We start from the raw sequence: 16,948 nt of genomic DNA, 5'->3' as shown, positions 1-16,948 counted from the left end.
CCTGGGCACATGTCTTTTGATGGATATTCAGCAGAGAGTGCATTTACCTTTTCCACTATGACATCACTGTTAGACACCTGATCTGACATAAACAAAATCTTCAAAGAGACTGGTCAAACGCTTGTAAGCGTCCAAGCGATGTTCAAGGCATGCCACTAGCTTATCAATGACCACATCAAATGTTTATATTTTGAACTTCTCCCTCCCCTCAAGTGTCACACATGGCTCTGAGCTCTCATCTGCAAATGTTTTGCGTTTCCTCTTTCGCTGAAGATCGTGCTTATATGACTGAGAGACACCTGTCACATTTATGGCTGCCCTTTCCAAAGTCTCAAACTGGTCTCGCTGTCCCGCCACAAAATCCCTTAACGAAGACAAAAGCTGTGCTCCTACAGAGATGTCAATGCCACTTGTCTGTAGGTGCATGCTTGTAGCGTGGAACCGGTCAAGTATGACGTCCCAGAAATGTGCCATGAACACCATCTCTAAGGTGTCCAATTTAGCACATAGTCCAGCGGCCTCAATTCGAGTATCTCTTTTCTGATTATCATCATTGGACATACCCATGAAGGCCTCTCTAATGTGGGTGCAATTTCTCCACAGTGCCCTGGTTGACTCTGCCCGAGCACTCCACCGAGTACTGGACAACGATTTTAATGCCAGTCTGACATCTGTCTTCTGAAAGACTTTCCCCCATCTGTGTGTGGATAAAGAGCAAAATATGTCCAGTGACTGCAACATGTAAAACAAAACTCGTCAGCCTCTGGGCTACTGCCGTCTAAGGTGTTAACACTAACTAAGTTAAGTGAATGCGCTGCGCAAGGCACATACTCTATCAGAATGTTTTTTTTGTTTCAGGTGGGCCTGTCGCCCAATGTATTCTCCTGACATGTTGCTTGCATTGTCATATGACTGACCTCTACGCTTTGAGAGGTCCAACCCAAGGCCCTCTACCATCAAAGTCACACAGTCTGCTAAACTTTTACCAGTGTGGCTCTCAATTGGCCCAAAGCCGAGGAATCGCTCCACCACATTCCCTCTGCTATTAACAAACCGGAATATGAACGTAAATTGGTCCACATGTGACAGGTCTGGGGTGGAGTCAACAGTTATTGAAAAATATGTGGCATCCCGAATCTCATCTGCTATTGTTTGGCGAGTTTCCTGACCCATCAGCTCAATGAGTTTTTCACATATTGTCGATGACAAATAGGACACCGTGCCTCTTCCTTTTCCACCAAGCTTTTTTATATGTTCAGCTAAGAATAGGTCAAATTGTGATAGCAATTCTAGGATGCCAAGGAAATTACCATTATGGGTTGACCCAAACCGTTCATCATCTTCCCTAAACGCAAGTCCTCTTTCACCCAAAAACTTGATCACTGCTACAACTCTTTTACAAAATTTCCCTCCAGTATTTACGTTCCCCATCAAGTTGCTGCATGATATCTGCATCTAAAGCACTGCCCTTTGTCCGCTGGTGCAAGGCAAGAATGCATGATCTGTGTTCTGCACTCTTTTCGTGTCCCCCTGTTCTTTCAGAGTCCTTCCAGTTACTAAACCCGCGACTAAAGCCACCGAGCTTGCTGGAGAACAGTCGCATGCAAAACAGAACACACAACCTGTTGAGGGTGAGTACAGTAGACACTGTCTAGAAACCTGACCATGTGTCAATATACATTTCAGAAGTTAATTGTTGAAACTGTAAGTCTTTCCACCAAGCGCTCTATCGCGGACTGAAGCTGGGTGTTTTTCACTGCGGTTTTGGAAGGGGACTGCTCCTCTTACAATAAGCACCGACTTAACAATGTCACTGGAAGTGCTTTGCCATAATGCAGGGTTAGTGACCTCATAGCACCAGGAATGGCTTGGTTGGCTTTGATTCTTGTGAACTGCCCAACTGCTCCTGAGGCAGAAATTATGGTTCTTGTGTACCATCAGCTGTTGAGGGTTAGCCTTCAAAGGATGGCTCTGGGGCAGTGACAACATTACTGCAAACTGAACTAGTGCTACCTCCTTCCTCACAGCTGACAATAGTGCTGCTGTCATCATTATTACTATCAGAGGTTTTTGTTTAAAGAAGTTGGCAATGAGTGGAACACTTTGAAGCAAAACTGCCTCTCTTGCCTCCTTTTATTTTTGTTTTTCCTTTTGGAAGCACCACTATTCCAACGTTTGTGGTCCATATTTCAGAACTAGTATGCTATTTATATTAATTTATAGCATATCTCGATACTTATTGAATTAATACATATTAATGACAACACCCTTCAAATATTGTTGTTGGAAAATACAATAAAGTGGTAGTATTTTATAGTCTATATATGTACCTAAAGGCAGCTTTCAGTAGATAAAATAAAAAAAATAGAAAAGCACGTAAATAAAATAACCATAACCCTTTAAAAAGGCTTCTAGAAAATAACCCTTAGGAGGGATTGTTGAAATAACCCTTAAAAAGGTTGTTGTTTTCGAATTTTTTAAAAAAAGTATCTGAATATAATACTGTGCAAGACAACAGGCATCTCTGTCTGTGGCTTTTCCTACCAAGAAATGTCTTATATACTTGCCTGGCACAGAGATAATTAAGTTGCTTGAAATTCAAAAGATAACTTGTTTTCATTGGCTGAACAACCAACAAAGGTTTCTGATAAGTCAGCGAAATGACTTGGTGGAGACGATGCACATAGGCCACATCCCATCGATGGGGAGGGGGAAAAAAGACCTCGTAAGAGCTGTCGACAATTTACATTTCAACGTTAGCATGATCTACTTCCGTGGCTCTAAAACCAGACGGTCTATGGAAAAAACTAATGGGGTTTTCCTTAATCCTGAGTATAGATTGGGTCTCTTATATATGCGTTAGTGTATGAAAAAATATAGCTTTTGGTATATATATGTTTTATGTTTCACAATACGGCGGTGTATTATTAATAATTGATTTGTCAACGGCTAAGCTCTCAACAAACGACGAGCCCTCGGTCTCACGAGCTGGCTTTTTAGTGCAGCCAATTTGGTTGTAAGGGCAGCTAGCTGGCAAAAATGGCAACTAGCTAATTAATTTGTTAACAAGCTGAATCATGTGGGCAGCTATCATGGGAAAATGGGCAGCTTGCCAAAAAAAGGGATAGCTAGTTACGGTAAGTGAAATAACAAATGGCTTGCCATAATATGACGCCCTTCAAATGCCCTGACTTGTAGGTGAATATTGTTGTCGTGTCACAGCATGTTGCAGCGTGCCAACCAGTGGCTCAGTTGTACAGAAGCACTGTACTCTCTGAGAGGCTCTCGTTTTAAGCATGCACTGTATGTACCAAGAGGCCCCCAGGTGTTACGTTCGATGTGTGCACCCAGGGGCCTGGGGGCCCTAGTGGTCAGCTCACACTGTAAGCACCAAGGGGCCTCACATTGTAAGCACTGCGGGGCCCAGGGGCCCGAGTGGCCAGATCACGCTTTAAGCCCCAAGGGCCTAGCAGCCCTTGTGGTCAGCTCACTCTTTAAACACCAAGGGACCCTTTCACTGTAAGTGCTTAGGGGCCCAGAGTCCATAGTGGTCAGCTCGCGTTTCAAAAACATAGAGGTCTGGGGGACCCTCACAATGTAAGCCCTGCGGGGTCTGGGGTGCCCTAGTGGTTAGCTCACGCGATAAGCACCCAGGGGCCGAGTGGTCAGCTTGCGCTGTGCGCACTGAGGGCCCTGGCGTTCAACTTCCTTCTGAAGTCTTGGGCCACGCACCGTGCACGGCCTGAGGCTTGGAGGCCCCCTGGCAGTCCGAGGCCCCGGGGCACTGGCCCCACTGGCCCAGTCCATAATCCAGCCTTGCACTCACCCCCCTCCCACTACCTCCACCTGTCCACTCAGCAGTAAAAAAAAATGTGTTAACCACCGTTAGTCGATCGGGAGGTCTCTTGTGGTGGGCTAAAGTGCGGGTAGCTCACCCCCTGCTCCGAGACGTATAGTCCGGGCGGAAGAGTAGGCCAACGTATCTTTCTGGGTGGGGCTGTCGAGAACTCTGTCGAGCACAGGACCCTGTCCGTGAGCAGTGGCGTGAGTGAGCTATTGCAGGGCTGCGCCTGTACCGTGACCGCCTTAGCAGTAGCGCTGTGAATACCATGGGAAGAAAATACTTTAACAAAACACAGCACTAAATTTTAGTTGACAAACAAATTAAAAAAAACACTCAAATAGATTGCCAACTTACTTTCTGTACTGCCGTGAACACTTCGTGTAAATGAATGAACGGAATAAGGTTCTACGTCTGTGGGACGGACAGGGCAGAGGAAATGTGTTTCTCTACTCAAATGTGCAACGGGATTTCCACTCAGGTCTGCAACAGCACCCGTACTAAAACAGCGGTGGAAATTCCACATTCCCACTGCCGGGGCCAGTCTCTCCGTGGGCTGACCACTGTTGACGGCCAGCAAAGCAATGCCCAATGGACTCCAGATGTGTGATGGGCAGACCAGACCCCCCTGACCGGGATTTCAACTCAAAAACCTTCCGACTGTGAGATGAGCCGTCGAACCACAGTGCCGCATGGCTGCGTACACCTAAAAAGACACGGGGCACGCACAGCTCTTAATTCAATCCACTGCTGGATGAGAGCCCCTCTTAAGCCTTGGGTGGCGAGGGTCATACTTGACTTGACCACGGTTGGCCAACACGGGTTGAAGGCGGGGAGCATAGATGTGTCAGCAGAGAAATACAGTACAGCATTGCCCTCTGCTGCCCAGAACACAGTGGACACTATAGCCAAGTCTATAACAACTGTCTCATGCACAGTGGTGACCCACCCGTCGTGTGTAGTCAAGTCTATAGCAACTGGCTCATGCACAGTGGTGACCCACCCGGAGTGTGTAGTCTAGTCTATAACAACTGGCTCATGCACAGTGGTCGCCCATCCGGGCACTGCCCAAGGCTCATCCCTGATTTGCTCACGAGATTGGGCGCATTGCGGGCGACGTGGCCGCAGGCGGTGGGTGGAGGGCGGCGCTGTGGCCAGGAGATGTCAACTCCCTCGCCTGGTACGCAGGAGGTCGTAGATTGGATCCCAAACCCGACGCCTGCTGCTGTATATTTGGAGTTTGCGTGTTCTCCCCGTGGTCGTTGTGGATTTTTGTCCTCCGGTTTTCCCTTCCACGTTTAGAATCAACGTGCGTTTGGAGTATTTGGCTGCTATACATTTCCACGTGATAAGCCACTTCATTGAGCTATTATCTGAAAAGGAGATATATAGCGCAGTGGGCCCTTACCTAGTCAAATTAAAATGTAGTTTAATAGGTAAGAGCAGGCCATTGTGAATCTAATGCAGCAATGACCGCGTCTCGGATGCCCACGGTCGCAAGCGAGAGAAGACTCAACTCCGCCTCCGTGCGGATACAAATCTCCTCTCGCTCTGCCAGAGTGTGGCGATGGGGGAGGGTGGCAGCGTCGTTTCTATTCCACGCGACGCGCCACTGTCACGAGCCTCTGGGACGCCGGCAGAGACGAAACGGCGAAGCGTCAATATCACAGCCTAGAGGACATGACTCAGTGTGGTGTGGGGTGTGGATAGGGAGAGGAGGCACCCGCAGGCCAAGCTACGCGCCCACGCACCGTGTGTGTGTGTATGTAGAGTGCTGTACGTGTGTACGCGGAGCGTAAGATGCAGGGGAAGAAACACCCGCGCTGATAATAATACGTAAGGGACACACACGGGTCTGTTTCAGCAGCTAACATATACATCAAAACAAATGTTACTACCATCGTCATTATTATTCCCCCAATTTCAACCCGAGTGTGCGATCAATGGAGCTGGAATGTTGCTCAATCAAGTGCAAAAACAGAGTTGATGTGATGGGTAATTATTTGTGCGGTCATTGGTGATTTGCCTGAGACCATAAACTCACCAAACTTGAGATAATCACGTGCCACTGTGCGGATGACCCTCAGCTTGGCGTGGCCCATCATAATGTGAGCGTGACCGGTCATCATCCAGAGCATGTCGGGAAGACGCTGTCTTCCCGACAGACATGCCGTCACCTGAGGACGGCTGCTTGCGTTGTGGCCGAAACGTCTTGAGAATTATTTTATTATGTTTTATTTTTATTATTTTATTATTTCCCTTCTACGTGACTTTACCGAAAAAACCAAGAAGATGAATCCCTGCAGTCACGAAAGCTTTAAATCGAAATAAAATACACGTCTGTTAATTAATGTATCCGAGTAATCTGACTACTTTTACTGAGCATGTGGACGTATTGGCGGCACACCGGTGCAGCATAACAACACACTGATCCTCGTAAAACAGTCTGACGACGTCGCTGTTGCATCCTTGAGTGAGCTCCAGGACTCTCCATTACAAGTTGCCTTCGATTTCCCATTCGAACAGTGTGACATGAGTCATAATTTTGACTTTTAAATTTCGTGACTGCAAGAATTCATATTCTATGGTTCTTTCGCTAAAGTCACGCAGATATAAAAAATAAAAAAATAATGAAAATAAACTGAATAAAAAATAATATAAATATCACGACGTTTCGATCGCAACACAAGCGGTCGTCATCAGGAACAGGGAGGTTATCCTCTGATGTCAATGTCCGACAAGAAATGATTTCGGAAATGAATCGAGGAACCGTCCGACTCGGGCACGAGGAGTCAAATCTGACTTTGGAACACGGAGCAGCCAATCGTCATCAGGGCTGGGTGCTTCCATGCGGGAATGGACTGTGAAACTTCGTGTTCGGCCGCTCATAAACATTCGTCTTCTGACCGCTTCGGCTGATTTTGATGCACACATCTGACCGGATTTGCGAATCGCGAGAAAATAAAAAAATGTGTTGTTTTTTTTTATCGCGCACTGGTGTACCACCAATACGTTCATGTTCCGACCCATTAATTTTAGGTGGCAATGGCCATTGCACATGCGCGCCTTGGATGGCAGATGCCAAATAACCACCACATGAATTACTAATAAAACATTTACTTGATTTTTGGTTTTCAGACATTGTTGTTGAGTGTGTTACAGTTCGTCAATTGTGCTTCTGCACCCCTACCAATGCAACAGCAGTATAACATAATTTGATTTTAAAATGATTGCTTTGATTTACAGTATGTTTATATATGTAAAGGTGATTCGAAGAGCACATTTGAAGGAGGATATTATTGTAACAGAAGCTCAGGCTGGTTAAGAGCAAAGCGTCCAATGCATAAGGAACATACTAAAAAGCATAGACAAAATAAATGCAAAAACTCAACACTTTTGTCAACAGAAATGCCTCCATTGAAAGAAAAAACAAAAAAAAACTAGCTCATCTATGGGGCAGTTGTTCCTCTGCCATCAAATAATGTGGCGAGTGTTTCTAATTTGTGCTTGCGAACATTAACACAGTATCACAAAAATAACACAAATCCACGGCTCATAGCAATATGCTCCAAACTATTGGCGAGTGGTGATGATTCAGGCTTGTTAGCTGTGACCTTGGCGCAGTGTTGCAGCTTTTGGCAATGTTAATACACCGAGCCGAGGATTAAGGTGAACTGTGCTAAAACGAAGTTCACAGCACTGGTTTCGACACGGGGTTCCTGAATGATTTCTTTTTTTTTTATCACCGATGCCAGTGAGAATGTGGAGGAGGTAAGTGGGCGTCTTTGTGAATTTAAGTGGTCATGAATTAGGACCCAATTTATATAGAAAGGGGCCCTTGCCTTTAAACAATGGGCAGTTCTTTGGCATCGGTGATGACACGCCGAATGGCAAAACGGATCCTGGGTTTTGCTTGCGTTGGAACTAATACTGCTGATGAGACGCACTCCCAGAACGCAGAATGAGTTGTGTGAAAAATACGTGTATGCAGTGCTTCATGTGGAGCGAAAAAAATCATGGGAAGAGGACATTGTTTTACGTAAATAATACAGGAGGTTGTGATGGGAGCTAGAGACGAGCATTGCCTCGGCATCCGGGTTGCGATGGGACTGCTCAAACCATCTTCTTGGTTCTTTCGGCAAAGTCACGTAGAATGGAAATAAAATAATAATAAAAATAATAAAAGTATATTATATATATTAAACCGTTTTATTTATTATTTTATTATTTCCATTCTACGTGACTTTAATATAATATTTAATTATGTTTTATTATTTTATTTTTCCATTCTACGTGACTTTACCGAAAGAACCAAGAAGATGAATCCCTGCAGTCACGAAAGCTTTAAATCGAAATGCTCAAACCCATTTAGGAAGTGCAGTAACCCGCACAGCCCCACTGCTGGATGAAGGTCGCCCTACGCTGCGCAGCTCGTGTGGCAGTCATTTGTCCATACTTCACCACGCGGTTCAATGCGCGGGGGGGGGGGGGGGGGGACATGTGTAAAGATCATCGATTGGGCTAATCTCTGATGGGGATGAGTCTGACTATAGGAGGGAAGTTGACAACCTGGTGACCTGGTGTAGCCAGAACAACCTGGAGCTTAATGCTCTTAAGACCGTGGAGATGGTTGTGGACTTCAGGAAGAATTCAGCCCCACTCACCCCCATCACCCTGTGCGACTCCCCAGTCACCAATGTTGAGTCGTTCCGCTTCCTGGGCACTATTCTTTCCCAGGACCTCAAGTGGGAACTGAACATCAGCTCCCTTATCAAGAGAGCTCAACAGAGAATGTACTTCCTACGGCAGCTGAAGAAATTTAAATCTGCCAAAGACAATGATGGTGTGCTTCTATACAGCTATCATTGAGTCCATCCTCACCTCCTCCATCACCGTCTGGTACGCTGCTGCCACTGCCAAGGACAAGAGCAGACTGCAGCGTATCATCCGCACTGCTGAGAAGGTGATTGGCTGTAATCTACCAACCCTTGAGGACCTGCACACTTTGAGGACCCTGAGGCGAGCGAGGAAGATTGCGGACGATTCCTCGCACCCTGGATACTCTCTGTTCCAGCTACTCCCCTCCGGCAGAAGGCTGCGGTCCATCAAGACCAAAACCTCACGTCATAAAAAGTTTTTTCCCATCTGCTGTTGGCCTCCTCAACAAGGCCAAGGGCTTAAAATGACTTTTACACTTAAAATGACTGTTACACTTACTATAACATTTTATCTACATAATTACACCGTTCCATACTTACAACGTGTAATTTTATTTGTATTTTTGTATTTTAAGATTGTTTAATACGGCTAATTAACATTTTACATTTCGCATTTTATAAGGTCTACTTATTCATAATTTTAAAGATTTTAGCCCTTTAGTATTACTTATACTTTGTAACGTTAGTATAGTTAGAGTGTATACCTTTTATATAAGTTAAGATTCATACTTGTTCAATGTATGCGCCGTCCCGCCATAGTGAATTCCTTGTCTGTGCAAACTTACATGGCGATTAAAACCGTTTCTGATTCTGATTCTGACGTACCGTACAACAATGGATGTTGCTGCCAGTGCTCTCTGCTGCTCATTACCATGTAGCCCAGTCTCGCGCCATCTATGGCACGGTGGTGGTGGTAGCCTCTCCAAGCAGTTATCAATAATTATCATCTTTATTGACACTGGAGGAATCCGATGAGCTATAGAAACATGCGTTTAGAGTATTTGGCTGCTATACATTTCCCCATGATTGCATGTCTCTCTCCCCATGCTCGCGTGGATTTTGTATCTGGTTCCTCGGGTTATTCCCTCAACATTTAGAAACATGCGTTTAGATGATTTATATTACATAGCTGATATAAATGTCCATATGACAAGCCGCTTCGTTCAGCTACAGTGAGGGAAAAAGTATTTGATCCCCTGCTGATTGTGTACGTTTTCCCACTGACAAAGAAATGATCAGTCTATAATTTTAATGGTAGGTTTATTTGAACAGTGAGAGACAATGACTTGGAGAAGATCTGCAAAGAGGAGTGGGACAAAATCCCTACTGAGATGTGTGCAAACCTGGTGGCCAACTACAAGAAACGTCTGACCTCTGTTATTGCCATCAGGGATTTTGCCACCAAGTACTAAGTCATGTTTTGCAGAGAGGTCAAATACTTATTTCCCTCATTAAAATGCAAATCAATTTATAACATTTTTGACATGCGTTTTTCTGGATTTTGTTGTTGTTATCCTGTCTCTCACTGTTCAAATAAACCCACCATAAAAATTATAGCAGGGGATCAAATACTTTTTTCCCTCACTGTATCATTTGTGGCCAGGTCGCGTCTGAAAAAGAGCTACGTAGCTCAGTGAGCCTTACATGGTAAAATAAAAGTTCATAGTTTAGTTTATAAAGCGCTTTTTCACAGATGTCTAGTCGGGGCGGGTCAGAATGTAACAACAACAAATAGTACAAAAAAAACTATGAAGTGCAAAGTATAGGAAACGTAAGGAAATAACTAAATACAAGTAAATAAACTACGACTAAACTTTTGTTCATTTGACCAGGTAAAGGCCCACTAAGTTATTTTTCAGAAGCGACCTGGCCACAAATCCAGGCTCCAAGTCTGCCACCTATCCAAACATTTAGTCCGGAATTGGCATCGATCTGCCTCCCGAAGACTCATTGAAGAGCAAATCCGGTACATTTATAATAACAGGAGATTTAAGAAAATAAATTAGCTATGAAATCAATCAAACTAAAATGTCCTGCAATACATTCAGAGTGGGCAACCTAATTTACGGGCGGCTGATTTTGGTCATCAGCAGATGCGTTAAGAATAAAGTGGGGGAGAGAATTCGCAGGGGCGGCCCGAGACTAGTTGCCAGCAACTGGCGCTATGGCTACAATCAAAGTGGACTGCGACAAAATCACCGATCTGGTTGATATTAGCGGATACGATTGTATCGTATTACAGCTCCCCCAAACCCCAAGGCCAAATCTGGGTTGAGGTTTTTTGGTAAATTGGGAAACACGTACCTGAATACGTACCTGTCAACCCATACGGTTAACCCGGTATTCTTGTACAGGGAAATTGAGTTTGCCGGTCATTACAGCGTACAGCTATTTCAATACGGGCAAAACATTGTGTTTCTCCCTTGTGATAGAACTTTGTAGGATGAACGTTGAGATTGATAAGGGGAATGGGGTGACCTTAGTAAGGTCTGAATCGGTCTATAAGGTAGGCACTGCTAAGGGGTTGACAGGTATGGAAACATGTTGCCCCTATTTTCCGTTGAATGTTTTTGTAAGCGTATTTTTGTTTTTAAACAGATGGCTAATTATTCGGGTTGTCCGTGCGCCTGTCCCACCAATACATTCTCAGAAATGTTGAGAAATTAATTACAATTCATATTCATTTTATACGCGCACATAAGGAATTGAAACAATGAAATCTTCGTTATTTAATTTGTCCCCCCCCCCCACTTCAACTTTGGCGTCCCAGGCGACCGAGGGCCTCATTCGACCCTGGTAGAGAATTTCAGAGGGAATCGCATCATTGACAATTTTGACGCCAACTACCATTTTACCAGGAACGTATCAGATCCCAGAAACCACGAATCGATATCAAATACAACGATACAGCCTTTTATATAAACTACCACGAGACACCCAGCATTTGATTCCGTGTAAATGCATACCTGTCAACCCCTTATCAGTGCCTTATTACAGACCGATTCAGACCTAAGGTCACCCCATTCCCCTTATCAATCTCAACGTTCATCCTCCAAAGTCCCATCACAAGGGAGAAACACAATGTTTTGCCCGTATTGAAACGGCTGTCCGCCATAAGGACCTGCAAACTCAATTTCCCTGTACTGTACAAGAATACGGGGTTAACCGTCCGGGTCGACACGGCATGCAGTCATATAAATTAAGAAGCCCTCACAACCCAAATCTTTCATGAAAACCATATGCACAAACCAAGGCCGTAATTATAATATTAAATATGCTCAAAATGTCCCCCCCAATATATTGCTATATATATTTTAAAAAATGCTATGTTATGTAAATAAAAACAATTCGCTAAACATTGGCCACAATATCTGGACTTGACTTCATATAAATCAACGCATAGATTTCTATTTATGATTGTGGTTATGGTTGTACTTTATGAATCCCAAATCTCTGCCATTACATACAATGAAACAAGAAATGGTAAAAAAGTTAAAACAGAGCAATGTAAAAATAAATAAAAAGCCCATCCCATAAATAAAAAGCCCATCCCATGTGTTAGTGAATTATACTCTTTGGTTCTTTCGATAAAGTCACGTAGGTAAAAAACAATAAAAGTAAAGAAATAATTCTAAATCACGACGTTTCGGGCGCAACACAAGCGCTCGGTGGGATCACCACAGACAGAATCAACTGTTGGAATGGGTAATAACTTTTAACTTTTATTATTTCATACCCACGTGACTTTACCGAAAAAACCAAAAAGTATGGATCCTTGCAGTCACGAAAACTTCAAATCTAGAATGTTAGTGAATTTTTTTTATATTTTAGGCAGGAAATTCGTTTTCAAATGTAGATATTTTTCTGGGTTGGGACCCCCAGACACCCTGGAAGATTTGATCCCCCCCCAATGTTGACTCTATGGCTACGGCCTTGGCACAAACAGAAGTACGTGTGTGGTGAAACACCCGATTATGACAACGGAGCCAGCTGCAGTGGGAATGCAGGTGCCATGCGATAACACACAACACGTGGTGGAGCACGTGGCGGCGATGCCTTCATGCAGCAGTGGGAGTGGGTGAGGGTGAGCTGCGTGTGAGTGAGCTGTGTGTGTGTTTAAATTTAGTGTTTTAAAGATGTCAATTCACCTGCTGTGTATCTTACTACTGTCCCTCCCGGCCATATCTAGTGCCACACTCAACTCTACAAACGGCTACCCGCGTTACTTCGCGTCAATACTTATTGCTAAATTTGCAACTACACCTGCTAATGAAACAACTTATAGACACTTCTACACTCCATCATTATATCCTTTTAAACCCTATCTTTGTCCCATTACTTCACCAGCACTCCTTCCAAACTTCATTCTGCTCTTAAAAATAACACCATCTGCGAGCTGCTGCTATTCGTCCAAGGTTCGTCGCTCTTCATCCTTTCACAGAAAATACCTGTGCAAACTATTAATTCTACTTTTCTTATTTCTGGGTGGTATTGAGCTTCATCCTGGACCAAATGTAAAGAACTCATATAATTCTATAGATTTTTCTGGCAGAAAAGGTGTTGGTGTTCTACATGTCAACATCAGAGGGCTTTTGATTAAATTAAGTCAACTAAAACTAGAAGTAGCAAATCTTGACCCGGACATATTTTGCCTAACAGAAACATTTCTCACTCCTGCCGTCAATGACTTGCAGATTACGATTGACAACTACAATCTTTTTCGGCTTGACCGAGGATCTAAAGGAGGTGGAATTGCCATCTATGTTCGTAATACTATTGCATGTTCACCAGCTCACTCCTTGTTTAAAAAATGTTGCTTTGAAGGTCTGGCTCTCAGAATAACTCTCCCTAATAATCAACACATATTGGTAGTGTGCTGCTATAGACCGCCTAGTGGGAAGGATGTTGAAGCTGCATCTGCACTGAGAGAGCTTCTTGGAGGCCTCCCTAAAGGTGAAATAGTTTTAGTGGGTGATCTAAATTGGAATTGGCTAAACCCGCCGGCCGTGGCCACAAATTTTGCAGATGAATTTAACCTGTTTCAATTAATAAATGTCCCCACAAGACCCAACCTAAAAAATCCGGGACAGTCATCTCTGCTTGACGTCCTATTGACAAATGCCCCTCACAATTTCGCACTGACTGGTGTTCTAGGTAATAACCTTAGTGATCACTCCTTCATTTTTGGGGTGAGATCATCAGCCAGACCCAAAGCACCCCCTAAATTGGTTGAGAAGCACTCCATGAGACACTTCAGCACTCAGGCATTTACTAATGATGTGCTTCACTCGGATATTGACAAGGTCTGTGATATTCCAAACCTGACTACGGCTTGGGAGACCTTCAGGTACACGTTTCTCCAAATTCTTAACAAACATGCTCCGTTGGTTAAATTTAAAACTAAAGGCAACCGTCCACCATGGTTTGATCCTTTGATTACAAAGCTCATGAAAACTAGGGACAAGGCTTGGGCATGTGCTCAGAAAAGTAATTTGGTCAATGACTGGCTAGAATACAGGATTTTAAGGAATAGATGCGTCAAAAAAATACGGCATGCAAAAAATAACTACTTCTCTTCCACTCTCCTTGAATCTCATGGAAATGCCAGGATTTTCTGGAAAACAATCAAATGTATCGAAAAGGCATCCAAAACAGATCATCTGCCCGTTCAGCTTAACCGAAATGGGGAATATTTTTCAGATCCCCAAAAAATAGTTGACAATTTTAACCTTCATTTTTCTGAAGCTGGTACCCTATTTGATAATGTATTGGGAGTCACCCCTGCTCATGCAAATTCCTACACTCCTGTCCAAACATTAAGCGAATTTAGTTTTCAGCCAATCCACGAAAGTAATGTTCTGAAACAACTGTCCTACCTCAAAGGGTCCTCCTCTACCGGAGCAGATAGTATTCCCGTCTTTGCTCTACTAACTGTTGGTCACCTAATATACAAACCTATAGCCCATATTTTCAACCTGTCCATCAAAGAAGCATCAGTTCCTCTAGAATGGAAACATTCCTATGTTCGTCCACTTCACAAGGGGGCCCTAAAGATGATCCAAATAACTACCGACCTATCTCAATTTTATCCCCGTTGATGAAAATTTTTGAAAAATTATTGACCTACCAAATTAGCAGTTTCCTGTCCGCCAACAATCTATTACATCTAAAACAATCTGGGTTCCGAAAAAAATACAGCACCACATCTGCTGCATTAGACTCTCTGAATCACATTTACAGTAGCCTTGATAATAAGCAGTACTGCGCCTGTCTTTTTCTTGACTTGTCCAAAGCTTTTGATACAGTAGACCACAACATCCTGCTTAGTAAAATAAGTTGCCTCGGTTTTTCCGAAAACACAGTAAAATGGTTAAAAAATTACCTCTTTTCTCGCACCCAAACTATTCACAGAGGGTTGGAGGTCAAACAGTGTTAAGATAACAAAAGGGGTTCCACAGGGTTCCATTCTCGGCCCCCTCTTGTTCTCTCTTTATGTAAATGACTTGGGCACTGAACTGGATTATTCCAGGGTAAATCTTTTTGCAGATGACACGGTACTAATTACTGCTGGCCGCTCTCCGGATGACGTGATTGCTAAGCTCCAGAGTGATTTCAACAAACTACAACATCAGCTAGTTGCTCTTAAACTAGTCCTAAATCCTGCCAAAACCAAGGTGCTATGCTTCTCACCAGGACTAAAGCGGGAAGTTATTTTTCCCCAATTACATACCTTAAATAATGATCAAATAGAGCAAGTCAAGATCTATAAGTATCTTGGGGTCATCCTGGATTCAAAACTGAATTTTGAAGATCACATTGATTATATTGGGAAAAAGACAAAAATTAAAATTGGTTTTCTATATCGACACAAGCACTGCTTCCCCCCTATGTTCCGTTTGGAATTGATTAAAGCTACCATACTGCCTCTACTTGATTACTGTGACATTGTGTATAAATCAGCCCCAAGTACTGTACTGAAGAAGCTTGACTCAATGTATCACTCGGCCTTAAGATTTGCATTGAACTGCCCATATAGGACTCACCACTGTGATCTCTACATTGGGTCAAACTTAACATCTCTGAATGTTCGACGGCTTGTGCACCAGATCTTATTTATTCATGATGTACTTGCAAAAAAATCTGCAGATTACCTGCTGGATCTCGTCTCTGTTTCAAAGAACAAATTTGACCTAAGGTCTACACTCATTTACCAGCTTAATATTCCCTATTGCCGTACATATACTGGAGGAAGGGCCTTTGCTATTGATGCCCCCAGGGTCTGGAATGCTGTTGCAAATAAATTGAAACTTGAGTCACTACCTATGAGATCTTCACTCAAAACTGCTTTAGAGGAGTTGTACACCCCTAGCTGCCAGTGCTATTCAGTGACCTAAAATAAAATGTTTCGCTCTGGATGATCGCTACAAAGTATGACCTGTGTTTTGATTTAGTGTGCTGATCTTAAAGGTGCATTGAAAATTTATAATACTCCGATTGATGCTCCTGCTGTTGTGGAGTGACTCATGCAGCCAGCTATGGCTGCAGGGTTTTGGTAGTACATGTTGTTTATGCCATTTATTGTGAAAATTCCGTCACAGTTCCTATGATTGCTTTTTCATTGCTTTCATGGCTTTATTTTGGTGATTTCGAAAAGTGTATTGGTTTAGCCATGTTTGTGTTGTTGTAGTACAGAGTTAGACTGATGGCCTTAATCTAAGTTGTCTTGTGGTTGTTGTTGTTGTTTGACTTGCATCCCACTGGGATTTTTGCACAGCATTGGTGTACGGTGTTTTTTCTGCAATATTTTTGCTGTCTTTTCTTGGATTTTCTGTTTGCACGTAGTCACATATTCACTTTAAGATGTTTTTTGTTCATGTTTTTTGTTTGTTGCGGTTGCACCCGATTCAAGAGCTGAATGGCTCACAGGGCTATACCTAATAAATGAACTTCAACTTCAAGGCCATGGACGGCGATGCTTTTCCGCAATGCTGAACGGATCATTATCTTCTTGGTTCTTTCGGTAAAGTCACGTAGAATGGAAATAATAAATAATAAAACAAAACATTCTTTTAGTTATTATTAAATAATACAAATTAAATATTATACAATTATTTTATTATGTAAAATTTTTATTATTTTATTATTTCCCTTCTACGTGACTTTACCGAAAGAACCAAGAAGATGAATCCCTGCAGTCACGAAAGCTTTAAATCGGGATCATTATTACTTACAGCTAACTTGACGATTTAAAAATAAATAGACCGATTTAAAGGCGACGGCTTGGTGGGGAGGGGGGGTGTCTTCATCCAGCAGTGGATCGACCACGGCCGTTGACGCTGTGACAATATTAGGCCCTCGGGGTTAAAAAAAAAAACGCGTTCTTTGCGCG

Source organism: Lethenteron reissneri, chromosome 52 (genome assembly GCF_015708825.2).
Source record: "Lethenteron reissneri isolate LAM-NWPU_2019-01 chromosome 52, ASM1570882v1, whole genome shotgun sequence".
Lineage (NCBI taxonomy): Eukaryota > Metazoa > Chordata > Hyperoartia > Petromyzontiformes > Petromyzontidae > Lethenteron > Lethenteron reissneri.
The sequence above is the reverse complement of the archived record's forward strand: the minus strand, read 5'-3'. Positions refer to the sequence as shown.